This window comes from Pyxicephalus adspersus, chromosome 6 (genome assembly GCF_032062135.1).
Source record: "Pyxicephalus adspersus chromosome 6, UCB_Pads_2.0, whole genome shotgun sequence".
Classification (NCBI taxonomy): domain Eukaryota; kingdom Metazoa; phylum Chordata; class Amphibia; order Anura; family Pyxicephalidae; genus Pyxicephalus; species Pyxicephalus adspersus.
This window is the reverse complement of record NC_092863.1, coordinates 103,506,738-103,520,062: the sequence shown is the minus strand read 5'-3', so window position 1 is coordinate 103,520,062 and position 13,325 is coordinate 103,506,738. Positions and strand designations below refer to the sequence as shown.

The window sequence follows — 13,325 nt, the reverse complement described above, 5'->3', positions numbered from 1 at the left end:
TGTATTTATATAGCGCCCACATATTATGCAGAACTTTACAATGTCCATTGTCATATCCCTACTCCCTCCAAAACTTTTTTTGTGGTACGGATAAGTTGGGTCACAATATAGGGGCTCCCACCCACCGACAGTTTCTTCCCAATAAAATAAATGGGTTGAACAGTGAAATGACTTAGTTGGTGCAGTGAGGCCTTAAAACTTTTGTCCTTACTCAAGTATGTGGCACTTTGCCTATGGAGCTGGACTGCAGATCCTTAATCCAAAAAGCTGCTGACTCAGCTGCCCTTGGAATATTTTTGGCCTAATGCATCATTAGAGATACAACTGGGGTGAAAGAAGCCTAAGGAAAAACTGGGCAGCCCCCACTTCATCATGCTCCCCATTGTTGTCCAAGACTGATCCATATCCATAGCTCCATAGCTCCGCCCTCCATAGATCCGCCCTCTTGAAACTTCCTGCAGAAAACTACTGAGGGGGCGGATACAAGACCGGTCATCCTGCACAAGGAAAATGACCATCAACTATTGGTCCTAATACAAGAACCTCTTGAGCAAACATTCACACTGATCTGAAAGAAACAAAGTGCATCAGGATTAAAGAAAAATGTACATGCCACTTATTTATAGACAATATATATAAGTTCAGCTTCAGTAAATGTGCGTACCAGTTACCAGAATGTGACTTTGTGTAGTCTGCGCCGAGATTCCTTTGAATTGATTGGTAGAGATAAAGTTTAAATAAAGTCTGGGATTGGGTTTTTGGGTAATTTTGGCTACTTTTTTTTCAGTTTGATGGCCTAAATTTTAGGATCTGCCCTCACTTTCTATCTTTCAGGACAAAAAAGGAGGATGAATCCCTCTAGCAGGGGGCATGGACAGCTTGTAAAACCTGACAATGGTTCAACATGCTGTTAAAAAAAAAAACAAATTTGGATTCACATCTGAAAACATTCAGCAGATTTTAAATTCTATTTACTTTACTTTTTCTATAAAAGGTGCTAGCTTTTTACTTTTACACCCTCCCCCTATTTGAAGTCTACCTCTATGGGTTGGTCTAGGACAGCCTGCACTTCCAGGTGATGCTGGCTGTCATTCATCCAGAAAGAGAAGCGCCACCTAGTGGTCCAGTTTATGGCACCAGAAAAAAAGGTAAGATTTGCAAATCTGTGCTGTATATTTTTTTTATTTTAATTAAAAAGAGTTATGGGCTCAGGTTACATTGACCTCATTTGCTCAATAAATTGCACCATGCAATCATCAAATTACAGACACATGTGCCCATTGCTAATGACCGCTCCTTCTTGAGATACCTCGGGGGTCCTCTGCAGCATTTATCAAATCTCATTATTGCAACAAATTGAACCTTATAATTTGTATAAAGTCTTCTGATGAGATTTGACGAAGGATTTAATGACGATTTACCCCCCGAGGGCGAAGCGAGCTTTGTGACCGTAACAACACCCTGCGTGGAGGGCCAGCGCTAGGAGAATCATAAGTCTTCATTTTTAGTCCTGTTGCTTGGCAACCATCGGAGCCCGTTTTTCCCCGATGGTGCCAAATGATTTATTGAGAAATCTAAATTTTACTTGATAAATATTGCAAAGCTGCGTGCAGATTTCTGGGTTGCGGTGGAGGGATCAGGATCGCAGGATGTACGATTGTCCATGGCGGTGGTTGCAGGTTAAGATCTTGCAATATTCCGATCAGACCTGGCTGCAGAATAAGATCATTTTGCAATATTCTGATCAGATCTGGCAATCATCAATAGCTTTTGATTGAATTATAGATAAGGAAAAAAATTGGATAGGTGGGAAAGTTTTAATTTGTGGATTGGTATGGAGATGTTTAGATTGGTGGTGAGGTTGCGGCGCATTTACTGCTTCCTCCATGCTGCCTTTTAGGAGACGCTACATGTAGCTTTTCTTGGTGACAGTCCCATAAAGAATGAATGCGGGCTTTGTGGTGTGAGTGACCAGGTAACTGGCATAGTGCCATCCAGTGGTAGCCGCACAGGATCTTGCCTCTCGTGCAATTGCCAGCCATTGGGAATTGCATGGGATCACTTGATCCTAAAGCACCTCTGAACCCGCCCTTAGTTCAGGGGTGTCAAACTCAGGCCCGTGGGCCAAATCTGGAATTATATTTGGCCCACAAGAAAATACCAAATGTCTACTAGAGCTGGCCCTCCGGTAGACCGTGCATGCACTGCTAATACTACAAATCCCAGCATGCTCTGCTGGCCCGTCAATCAGGAGCCCACAAGCGCCCCCTTCTCTGTTAACATTCATTAGTGACCTTTCTCAGTTGTAGATATTTTTTTAATAAATATCAAGCTTAGTCCACGACTTTTTCATTTTGGCCCTCTGTGCTTTTGAGTTTGCCTTAGTTTAATGAAGCTTCATTGAAGAAAGGTTCAGATTTGCTTTAAGAACGAGCGATCCCATGCAGCTCCCAGCAACTGGCACCTTGCTTGGTCACTTGCACTTCTACGATGGTTCTTAAAGAACCAGCATCTGCACATATGACATCTGGTTGCAGTGATTGGTACTGCACCTTTCTCTGCTGCCCCCATTCATTCTTCATGGGGCTGCCCCATTGAGAAGTCTCCTCCAAGGCAGGCATAAGGAAGTAGTAACCGCATCGTAACCTCACCGCCAGCCTGAACATACCCAAAAAGTATGAAACAGGGCTGGCTCTGCAGCAATATAAGACCTTCATTCGCATAGGCAGAAAGAACATGCCTTGGCATTGATCACATGACCTAAACTAAAGGTTTGCAAGAATCGAGAAGAAAATTAGTTTGAATTTTTTGATTTATTATGAGTGGAGGGTGTTTAAAACAAAATGTGTAAACAACATGCATCAACTAAAACGTCATTTTTCTTTTACCCCAACAAGCCGAAAGCTAGTTGTGTAATGTAAGATAAATATTAGGAAATACTATGTTTTCAGCTGATAAGAAAAGCAAACAGCGATAATTCTTGGAAACTTAGCAACCAATCAGATAATTGCATTCGGCAGTTACAGTTGTGAAAAGGAAAATGGAGTCAACTCAGATTGCAGAAGAGTAAAAGTGTTTTCCTATACGGCACAACTGTTATGGTTTGGGTGGGGAAGCGCTGCGGGGGGACCAATGCAATTCCGCTTTACTTCAATGCCTATTAGTTATTTGTGGTCCCATTTAGCCGGTTTGTTCTGTAATGCTGAAGATGTCACAGTTTATCTAAGTAGCGTTTACAGTTATTTAAAGATTTGCTGCTACAGGGAACATATAGAAATATTAGAAAAATTAACAATGCATTTCCTTCGATGTGAGGTGCCTAGGCACTCCTGTACCTATAGCGTCATTGCATAGTATCTGCATTGTTCCTCCAAGGCACTGCTTCCTTCTCAGAAGATTTGGTGATGTCACCACTGTGCTATTTCCAGTTTGCCTCCCCGGGGGCACCTACCATCCCACAATAGGTACCCTGCATCTTTAAGGCATTTGCAAATGCGTCTTGAAACTGCTTGCATGACTAAAAGCGTTTCCAAACTTTTGCAAGAGGAACCAATTCAAGGCTAAGGAGGCTACAGAGACTGCAAACTACTCCAGGGGCAATGCAGCATCCTAAAATGCCGCCTGTTAAAGATAAATGGACCAATCTGATGCAACAATGAACAGATTTTTGGCAAGTGGTTTCAAGCAGTAATATGCTTGCAAACATTATAATTGTGGACTTGGTGTTCTCTTTGCTGGAGGTCATGACACATGGAAGCAAAGCATTGCCTCTAACAGGATGGCCACCTCCATGTGCAGAACAAAGCATGGTCAGCAATGGGGAAAGGTCAGCTGCAAGGAAGCCACTGGTGACAACTAGTAGACTTGTCTAAAGACCAGGTGTGGACATATAGAGGTGCAAAGTGTGCCCCTGCATTGGGGCCCCAGACCCCTCTCAGTCACTAGGGGTGCGCACAGGTGCCCAAGTAATTTTTTCACAGGGGCACACCATTGGCTACGTCCGCCACTGCCAAAGACTTTTCCCTCTATCTGTTCACTTCATCTCTAGGTTAGCCAGTTAATAATGCGGCTACAAATTCTGGAGTATAGTCGCATGCCCCTCAAAGTCATGTGTGCAGCTTCTCCTCCAATTACAGCGTTCTATCTTACCATGCATGATATGGATAGGCCGTCCATTGCAAACCTCTCATCCTTGGTATCCATTGGTATACATTAGATTGTCAGCTCTTCTGGCAGAGTAGTAGGGACTCTCTGAGGCAGAGCAAGGAATGCATGATGATATAACATATTCATATATACTATACAGAGGGTAGGGGAAATGAAATCTAAGGGCTCCAAGTAAAATCTTATCAGGATTTATAACCCTATCCTATTTTATCCAAAAACATTTTTGCTGTATTTGCACTTAAAAAAACCTACATTCCCTGCAATGTTCATCTTTAATCCAGAAATTTTTCCCTGCAGTACCACTTGTTGCCATTAGATGTCATCAGTCTGAAGAGTAGCATGATTCAATCCTCATTCTCCAATCCCAGGTCTTTAAAGCCCCACCCACAATGTGTGATTGGACAGTGAAAAACAAAAGCAGCATGGTGATAGGCTTTTATCTTTGTCACTCCGTTCTCTCCTTTTATAAGTGCATAGACTGATTGGATCCTTGTGCTGCTTCCTCTACTCTTCAGCCCTGGGAGTTCAGCTTGTCCCCTGTAGGTAAAAGAAAGTCTGTGAAATGTAAAAGCACATATTATTTTCTACTTTCAACACAAATAAAAAGTAATAACTAGTAACAAAAACTGTAAACTAAAAAATGTTGCAATGGTTCAATATACAAAAAAAGCATGAAAAACAAATATAAAAAGAAAGAATTTCTTAATAGATAATGAGGAGCTGGGTCAGCGGGTCCCAGACATCATCATACAGGAAAGCCTGGCGCTCGGATTGTTGTCATGGAGACACGGTGGTGCGCACCGGCGACCTTGAATAATGAGATCACCAGGGGTCTGCATTCATTGTATGATTCACCAAAGAAAAATCCAATACGGGCCTATCCTGGGAAGAGCGGGCATTACAAGGACGATACACTGCATGTATTATAAACCTGGTGGGGGCGGGGCCAAATTTAATGCCCAGATACTGAATACCCAACAAGGGAGCTAAATGAGCAAATTAAAAAGGTGTGAGGGTGTGTCTGGGTGTGACCAGCATGATGGGTGTGGCTAGGTCAGTGGGCGTGGCTTTTTCCTTTTGGCCTTATGGTGTGGCCCACTTTGAGATGTGGCCCAAAAAAGGAAGCAAGAAAAAAAAAGCCCATCAATGGGGTCAGTGGGGTAAAATAAGACCATAAATGGTGTCAGTGGGGTACCAAAAACCCATTAATGGGGTCAGTGGGGTAAAATAAGACCTTAAATGGTGTCAGTGGGGTACCAAAAGCCCATCAATGTGGTCAGAGGGGTAAAATAGGACCATATATGGTGTCAGTGGGGTAAAATAAGACCATAAATGGGGTCAGTAGGGTAAAATAAGACCATAAATGGGGTCAGTGGGGTACTTAAAGCCCATCATTGGGGTCAGAGGGGTAAAATTACCTCCATCTGTTTCAGTGGGGTCAAGTATGCCCCATTATTGGTATCAGGGGGCTAAAAAATATAGATAAAATAGGGCCTGAGGAGGGTTAGTGGGGCAAAATAACCCCATCGTTGGTGCTATAATGTATATGTTTAGATGTTGGTACAAGCTCAATAAATCTTCGGGCCTGTGAGCTCTTTAGGATTGTATAAATTGTTGTATAAAAAGGTTATGCTGAAAATTTTTGGGTATGGCGGGTCATGCAAGATGTGGGAGATGGGCCATTGCCCCGCACCTGACGTTAGGCATCCCACCGCAGTGTGCAGGATTGAATGTATTTATTTGCCAGTATGTTGGAATTGTAATGTAGTGTAATGTGCGCTGCAACGCAATTCCATGTATGAATGTACCCTGATTGGATTACTTTTGTTTTTGTGATGAATAAAGTTTCCAATTCAATCAAAAAAAATCCCATTATTGGTGTCAGTGGGGTAACAAAAGCCCATCAATTGGTTCAGTGGGGTAAAATAACCTCCATCAGTATCAGTGGGGTCAAGTATGCCCCATCTTTGGTGTCAGTGGGATAAAATAACCCCTATTATTGGTGTCAGTGGTAAATAAGCCTTTCATTTTTTTCAGTGGGGTAAAATAAGCCCATTATTGGAGTAATTGGTATAAAAGCCCCATCACTGAAGTCAGTGGGAGTAAGAATAGGCATTGGCCACTTACCTGATCACAAGCTCCTTGCTAGCGCTGCCCTTTGTTGGCCATGTCTTATTAATGATCATTCTCCAATCACCTGCACAATATAACTCATCACACCCACATAGCCTATACCAGGAAGTCATGTGACTCAGATGACAACACTGCATCACAATTGGTACACAGTTGTCACCCCATATCAGGAAATACCTGAACAGCTTCGTGGCAGGATCACCTTTTTTTAAATAAAAGGTACACATTTTGAAATTACTGACGTGATTTTCTGAGCCAGGGGACGGGAGAGCATGTCTGAATGCTGTACAGAGGCTGTGGTTCTCACATAGGCTGTAGCCTCGTTTCTTACTGGGGCAGCTTTATTAAAATAAAGAGCAGTGAGGGTATTATTACTGTTGCTATGCCCCTCCATCACACACAGGTGAGGGCACAATGGGCGCAATCTAGGCAGCCAGGTCACCTGTGGGAGGAACCTGACGTTTCCGCTTCTTTACCCAGCTGCTGTTAGACGCCATCAATGATTGCAAACCATCTGTCAGTGCGATCACTTGCTATTATGTGTCACCTGTTATTACTGCACCCTCCATTGTGTGCCATCTGCCCCTGTACTCCACCAGCTCCCACCTGCAACCTCCTCCTCCCGGGCCCCACCTCGCCCAAATGACATCTTCTGAAGTGTAGGGTTGGGGTGCATTCGGGTTGACACAGGCGGCCAGCTGTCCTGTAACTGCGGCCGCAGCGCCTGTGTGCGATACTGAGCGCTGTGATGTGTTAGCGCATGACATAATGCTGGCAGAACATGCGAGCTGGGAGATGGATAAGCAGACTGGGACTTGTAGTACTTATGGAAGGCCATGCTAGGGGTTGAAGTGACTTGTAGTACATTAGCTTAGTTTTGGATGTTGGGAAATGTAGTACAGAGAACAGATTGGAGTTGTAGTACAATATTCCGAGGAAAGGGGGTGATGCTAGTAGCACAAAAAAAGGTTGATGGATGATATTGGGAGTTGTAGTTCATTAGATGGGTTGGTGATGTCAGGAATTGTAGTGCATTTTACAGGTGGGCCATGCTGAGAGTTGTAGTACATGAGGTTAGTGTGGGTGATGTTGGGAGTTGTGGCACATGAGGGTAGTGGGTGCTGCTAGGGGTTTGGTACATGAAGGTAGTGGGTGATGTTGGGAATTGTGGTACACAGGGGTAGTGGGTGATGCTGGGAGTTGTAGCACATAAGGGAAGTCAGTGATGATGGGGGTTGTAGTACATGAGGGTAGTGGGTGCTGCTGGGAGTTGTAGTGCATGAGGTTAGTGGGTGCTGCTAGGAGTTGTAGTGCATAAGGTAATGTGTGATGCTGGGAGTTGTAGTACATGAAGTTAGTGGGTGATGCTGGGTGTTGTAGTACATGAGGGCAGTGGGTGATGTTGGGAGTTGTAGTAAATGAAGGTAGCGGGCTGGGGAGATGTAGTATATTAGGCTGTCCATGCATGCTTAGATTTGTAGCACATTGGGATAGTGGATGATGCTGGGAGTTGTAGTATATGAGGGTAGTGGATGATGCTGGGAGTTGTAGTATATCAGATTGTTGATGCATGCTAAGACTTTGGGATTAGACTTTTGGGCACATTGTGATAGTGAGTGATGCTGAGAGTTGTAGTACATTAGGATGGTAATGCTTATAGTACATTATATGCATGGTGGATGCTGTGAGTTGTTGAATAATAGTATTGTGGGTCACAAAAGGAGTTGTAGTACATTGGGTTAGTGGTTGATGTTAAGAGTTGTAGTACATTGTGTTGTGTGAACCTGGGAGTTGTAGTACATTGGGTTAGTGGATGATGTTGGGAGTCGTAGTACATGAAGTTAGCCGGCAACGCTGGGAGTTGTAGTACATTGGGTTAGTGTGTGATGTTGGAAGTTGTAGTACATTGGATTAGTGGGTGATGCTGGGAGTTGTAGTACATTGGATTAGTGTGTGATGTTGGGAGTTGTAGTACATTGGAATAGTGGGTGATGTTGGGAGTTGTAGTACATGAGGTTGGTAAACCTGGGGCTTTTCGTGTTGAACAATAGTATGGCGAGTTACGATGGGAGTTGTAGTACAATATATTATATTACAGTCACACTCTGAGCTGCAAAATGCCGCACACATTTTGCAGATACACAAAGGGAGGCGGGAGACGCTGACACAGGCCCCGTCTCCCCTGGCAACTAGCACCGCAAAGCCGGTGACGTCATCGAACCGCGCCTCCTTCCTCACTCAGCTCTCTTCAGAGAAGCCGGGCAGAGAGCGGGCAGCTTCGTGCCTATATTGCAGCGGCCGCCGGTAATAGTACATTTCATTAACCATCACATAAACAAGGTAGAATGTAATGGGTGTTGGGTTGTGGTGGGAGGGGGGCAGATGGGCGTCGCATGCCGGTGACGTCACGCCGGGAAGATGTCCGCGCGGCCGGGGGAGGGGAGGAGTCACGTGACGGCGCCCGCTGTTGCTGCTGCTTTGTGAGGCGCATTGTGCTGCAGGTGAGGAGGCGGCGGGCCGGGGCACGGTCAGTATGATAGGAGGCCGGGGATATCGGGGGGGAATAGGCGCTATATGGGTCTGGGGACAGCGGGAGGAGACAGGGGGGCTCCGCCATACACGAGGCCGCTCACTGCTACAGGGGGGCTGCGGCCTGATGATGGCGGACACTGGACAAAGGAGAGCGGGAGGGGGAGGCACAGGGCCGCAATCCCGGGGGATCCTAGGTACAGGATGAACCGGGGATAGGGCCCCGGGGGCCTCTTTGTTGTAGCTGTGCCATGGACGAGACCCGGATAGTGCGGGAGGCAGCCATATACCGTCACCATGTACAATGTATAGGTGGCCGGGAGCTGTGTGTAAGGGAGCGGGCCTTTATATTGTAATATATATACCATGGAGAGAACAAATAATACAATGCATAGAATAATCCCTGCTATATAATGACCCTGCATGCAATGTTATATAGAGAGGAGCCTCAGCTTTAATTCTATAACTCCTGGTCCTAATGTATAACTTTATATACTAAATATACAACCCTGGTCTGCTGTATATTACTATTGTATGCAAGTATACATCCCGTGCCTTATATATAATCTCTGTACATAGATCCCCATGCCTTATATCTTCTATATAATACTATATATGCAACAAAGATCCCATACCTTATAATCTGTATAGATCCCATGCCTTATGTATAAGCTCTGTACAAAGTATTGATCCCCATGCCTTGTATCTTCTATATAATACTATATATGCAACAAAGAGATCCCCATGCCTTAAATATAACCCCTATCGTTCCCCATGCCCTAAATATAACCCGTATAGATTGCCCCGTGCCTTAAATATAACCTATAGATCCCCATACATTATATCTGCTAAATAATACTTTATATGCAACAAAGAGATCCCCATGCCTTGTGTATAACCTGTGTACAAAGTATAGATCCCATGCCTTGTGTCTTCTATATAATACTATATATGCAACAAAAAAGATCCCATGCCTTATTTATAACCCCATATAGATCCCCATGCCTTGTATATAACCTCTGTACAAAGTATAGATCCCCAAGCCTTGTGTTTATAGAACCCATATAGATCCCCATGCTGTGTGTGTATTTGTTACACCGTATAGAAAGGTATAAATTCCCAACCACCTATCAATATAAATCTCACACATTATACAATACTGTATAATAATAATAATTATAAACAACCATATACATAGTATTTACCTACCATATAACTATACAATGGATCCTTACCATGTAACCCACCTATAAGATTTGGAATAAAATACACAACATATAACACTACATGTAAGGTTTAGACTGACATTGCATTTATAAAACTGTTACCTAACTTTTATTACTTTTATATATAACGTATAGATCTTTTACCCACTATATAACCCTCTATAGAAGGTTCAGATCCTTTCCAACATTTAATTGGCATTTCCATATAATGTATACCCTTTATGTACTGAATATCACTGCTATATTTACATTTTAGAGATTTACTTTACTTTATATGAATACTTTATACAATGTACATAAACTCCTCCTATTGTATAGCAGCACCAGGTACAAAGCCTTCACCCGTCAGGGTTACTTTATTATTTACTTACCATGTAACATAAAACATTGCACTAATTGCGTACATTTGTCAAATTACATCATTGTATTATAGAAGTGAGCCTTGAGATATATGATTTCTGTTTGTTACAACCCTGTCATTTCATGTAAATATATACAAACTATATATATATATATATATATATTAGTGGGTTTTGGCTTCGGCTTCGTTCACCAACTCTTTACCAATCTTTCCTATATTTGAATCTGTTAACAGATTTTTGAGTCTGACGTCAGATCATGGCTTATTTTGGTGCCTTTTTAATTGGTGAGGTTTCATTGCTTTAGGTGTGTTTTTATTTTAATTTACAAAATACCTTTCTTATAAGTGTGCCAGATTTATCCTAACAGAAAAAAATGTAACTGCTCGAGACAAAACACAGCAATTGCTAGTGAAAGACGTTATACAGCGGTAATAAAATAGGGAAACGCATGGAGTGTATGAAATACTTCCAAAGACCAGCGCACATGGAGGGCCAATGGCCTTGGAAGTGTTCCGTGGAGTTGAACTTGGGTTTAGCCATTCAGAAAAGTTTCTATCTTTCTTGATTGTTAGGATTTCATATGAAAGATTTACTGGAGCCTCCCCGGCCTCTTTTAGCTGGGCGCATCACCCGGCACTTTTCGGTGACCACCCGGCTGTTTTTAGGCAGTTACTGAAAAGTTGCGTCACAATACAGGGGCCACCACCCGCTTACAAGAAGCTGCAAGGTTGGTGGCAGCCTCTGTATTGTGACCCAACTGGTTAGTAACCATTCAAAAACAGCAGGGTGGTTACTAAAAAGTGCTGGGTGGTGCGCCCAGCTAAAAGGGGCAGGGGAGAACACTGGTGTTTAAATAGGTCCCATTAGCGGGCGAAGGGAGGGATTCTGAACATGCATGTCCTGTGATCACCTTGGTTCACCTGGGACCAAGAAACTTTTGAACTTTGTAGATTCACAGTGCGCGCCTTTATCCTTTCCTGGATGCAGGGAGCTGATGGTACCCATAGCAAATCCTGCACCCGGTGAGGAGGTTCAATTTTTTTTTTTTTTTTTTTTATCAAGAACTTTTTACCCAGTTTGTCCTGGAAAGCTCTGCTACCGATATAATGCTGGAGAAACCAGGTAGCCCTGGGCCGCATTGCATAAACACATGAAGCCTTGGGGGCATATCAGATCAGGGGGGTTGTTGATTGACAGATCATGAAAGTCAGTATCTTGCAGAACCATTTATAATGGAAATATAAATATATATATATACATTCCAACCAGCTTAAGTGATATGATGCTGTATTTGACGTCTTTTGTCTAACGTTAATCTGTTAGATAAACCACGTAGTGTGAGGTTATTGTAGATCCAATGTTGGAGGGTCACTCCAATGTACAGTACGCTTTGGATTTAAACATTTTAGCAGGGGTCCCTTAAGGCTTAAGTGTTATTAGGGGATTGTTATATATTAAAAGGGTTTGGGATAGACTTCTGTAACTTATTCTATATTGATTGTTCCAGATCTTTGGTCCAATGTCAGGGCGTACGTGAACTTGACTTTTAGTGACCGGTCATAATAGAGAATGCCATTGCGCTCCCTAAAATTCTTGCTGCCTGGCTGATCCTAAATCCTTTGAGCCACTAACACAAAACATGTATGCAGATCAAAAACCTTTTGGCTTTGCTTACAACTTTGGTCACTTTCTTAAAAGCCAGCAAGACGAGCAAGGGCAACCCCCATGCTGGTCTTTTTTGGCTGCTCGTTGGTGAACTTTGAATGGGCAAGGTGAAACTTTTATAAGGCAATGTAAGTTCACGTTTTTGGGTTTTAGCTCCTAAGTATTGTCAGCTGAACTATTTATATAGAAATTAGCAACCTGGTTTGGGTGCCCTTTGAGTGGATCGCCATTTTGCAGCACCCATTGGTATTGCCAATGTTAGCTTTACCAAGCACAGTGCTCAACCCAGAAATTTTTTAAAGCTAAGTGGGAAGAATCTGTAGGTGGGTGGTGACCCCCCAACCACAACATTTGGTTGGTTACTGAAAAGTGCCGGGTGGTGCGACCGGGGCGCATTTAGTCTGCTTCTGGTGACAATCCACCTCAGCTCCTATACATCACTTGGTGAGGCTGTAGGCCTTACTATAAACCATTGAAAAGTTTTAAGAGAAAGTATGAGGATATGTGTAACTATTACAAGGGCAAAGTGTAAACTTGCCCTTTTTGTTTACCCAGAGCACTGGATATCTTTAATTTCCTCCAAGCTTTGGTAATGAAGCCGCCTGGTTGTTAGTCTTTTTAGTTTGCGGAGTCTGGGGTTAGTTGCCTGGGATTGAGGTCAGGCTGGGTGGGGAGACAGCTGCTCCTTGTAGAGGAGTAATAGGAGCCGAGCAGCAACGAGCAGAGGGGACTTTTTCCGTTTTAAACATCTGCGAATGCTCGCTTATGAAACACATGCTCATATTTCGGGCATACGAAGAAGGATTACTCGCCTATTTGTGGATCTCCTTGCTGAGGCCGTGCAATGTATTATTGCACCGTGCAGAGACGAAACCTTTTCTTTACCTCATACACCGTTTTGTGACGCCGGCTCGGGGTTAAGGTTAGTTTCCAAAATAGAACCAGTGTAGTCGGGTGTGACGACCAGGTTGTGGTGGATTAGTTTCCATGCCTTTTTATGTGTTTGAATTTTTAGTACTGCATACAATCTCAATAACTTTTTAGTTACAGCATGGTGTTACTTTTATATATAAAACTATATTTATGATGCTGGAGGGATTTTTGTTTTGTTTTTTAGCTGACTTGCTTATCTAACAATTGCAGGGTGATTGTTTTGGTACGCCTGCATTGTTTTTGTCCCTTGTGAGCAAAATATTTATTTCTTCCTGCAGCTTTTATTTTTGCTGAGTGTTTGATAAAGAAG

The 13,325-nt window shown here is 43.1% G+C and overlaps 1 protein-coding gene across 1 annotated transcript in view; it reads left to right on the top strand.

Moving 5' to 3' along the window:
- Positions 1-8,712: 8,712 nt before the first annotated feature.
- The window catches only part of UBAP2 (ubiquitin associated protein 2), a 36,952-nt gene continuing 32,339 nt past the window's right edge, over positions 8,713-13,325 (top strand). The window contains exon 1 of the mRNA XM_072413528.1: positions 8,713-8,801. The gene's annotated coding sequence lies outside the window, so the exon portion shown is untranslated. The remainder of the gene's footprint in view (positions 8,802-13,325) is intronic.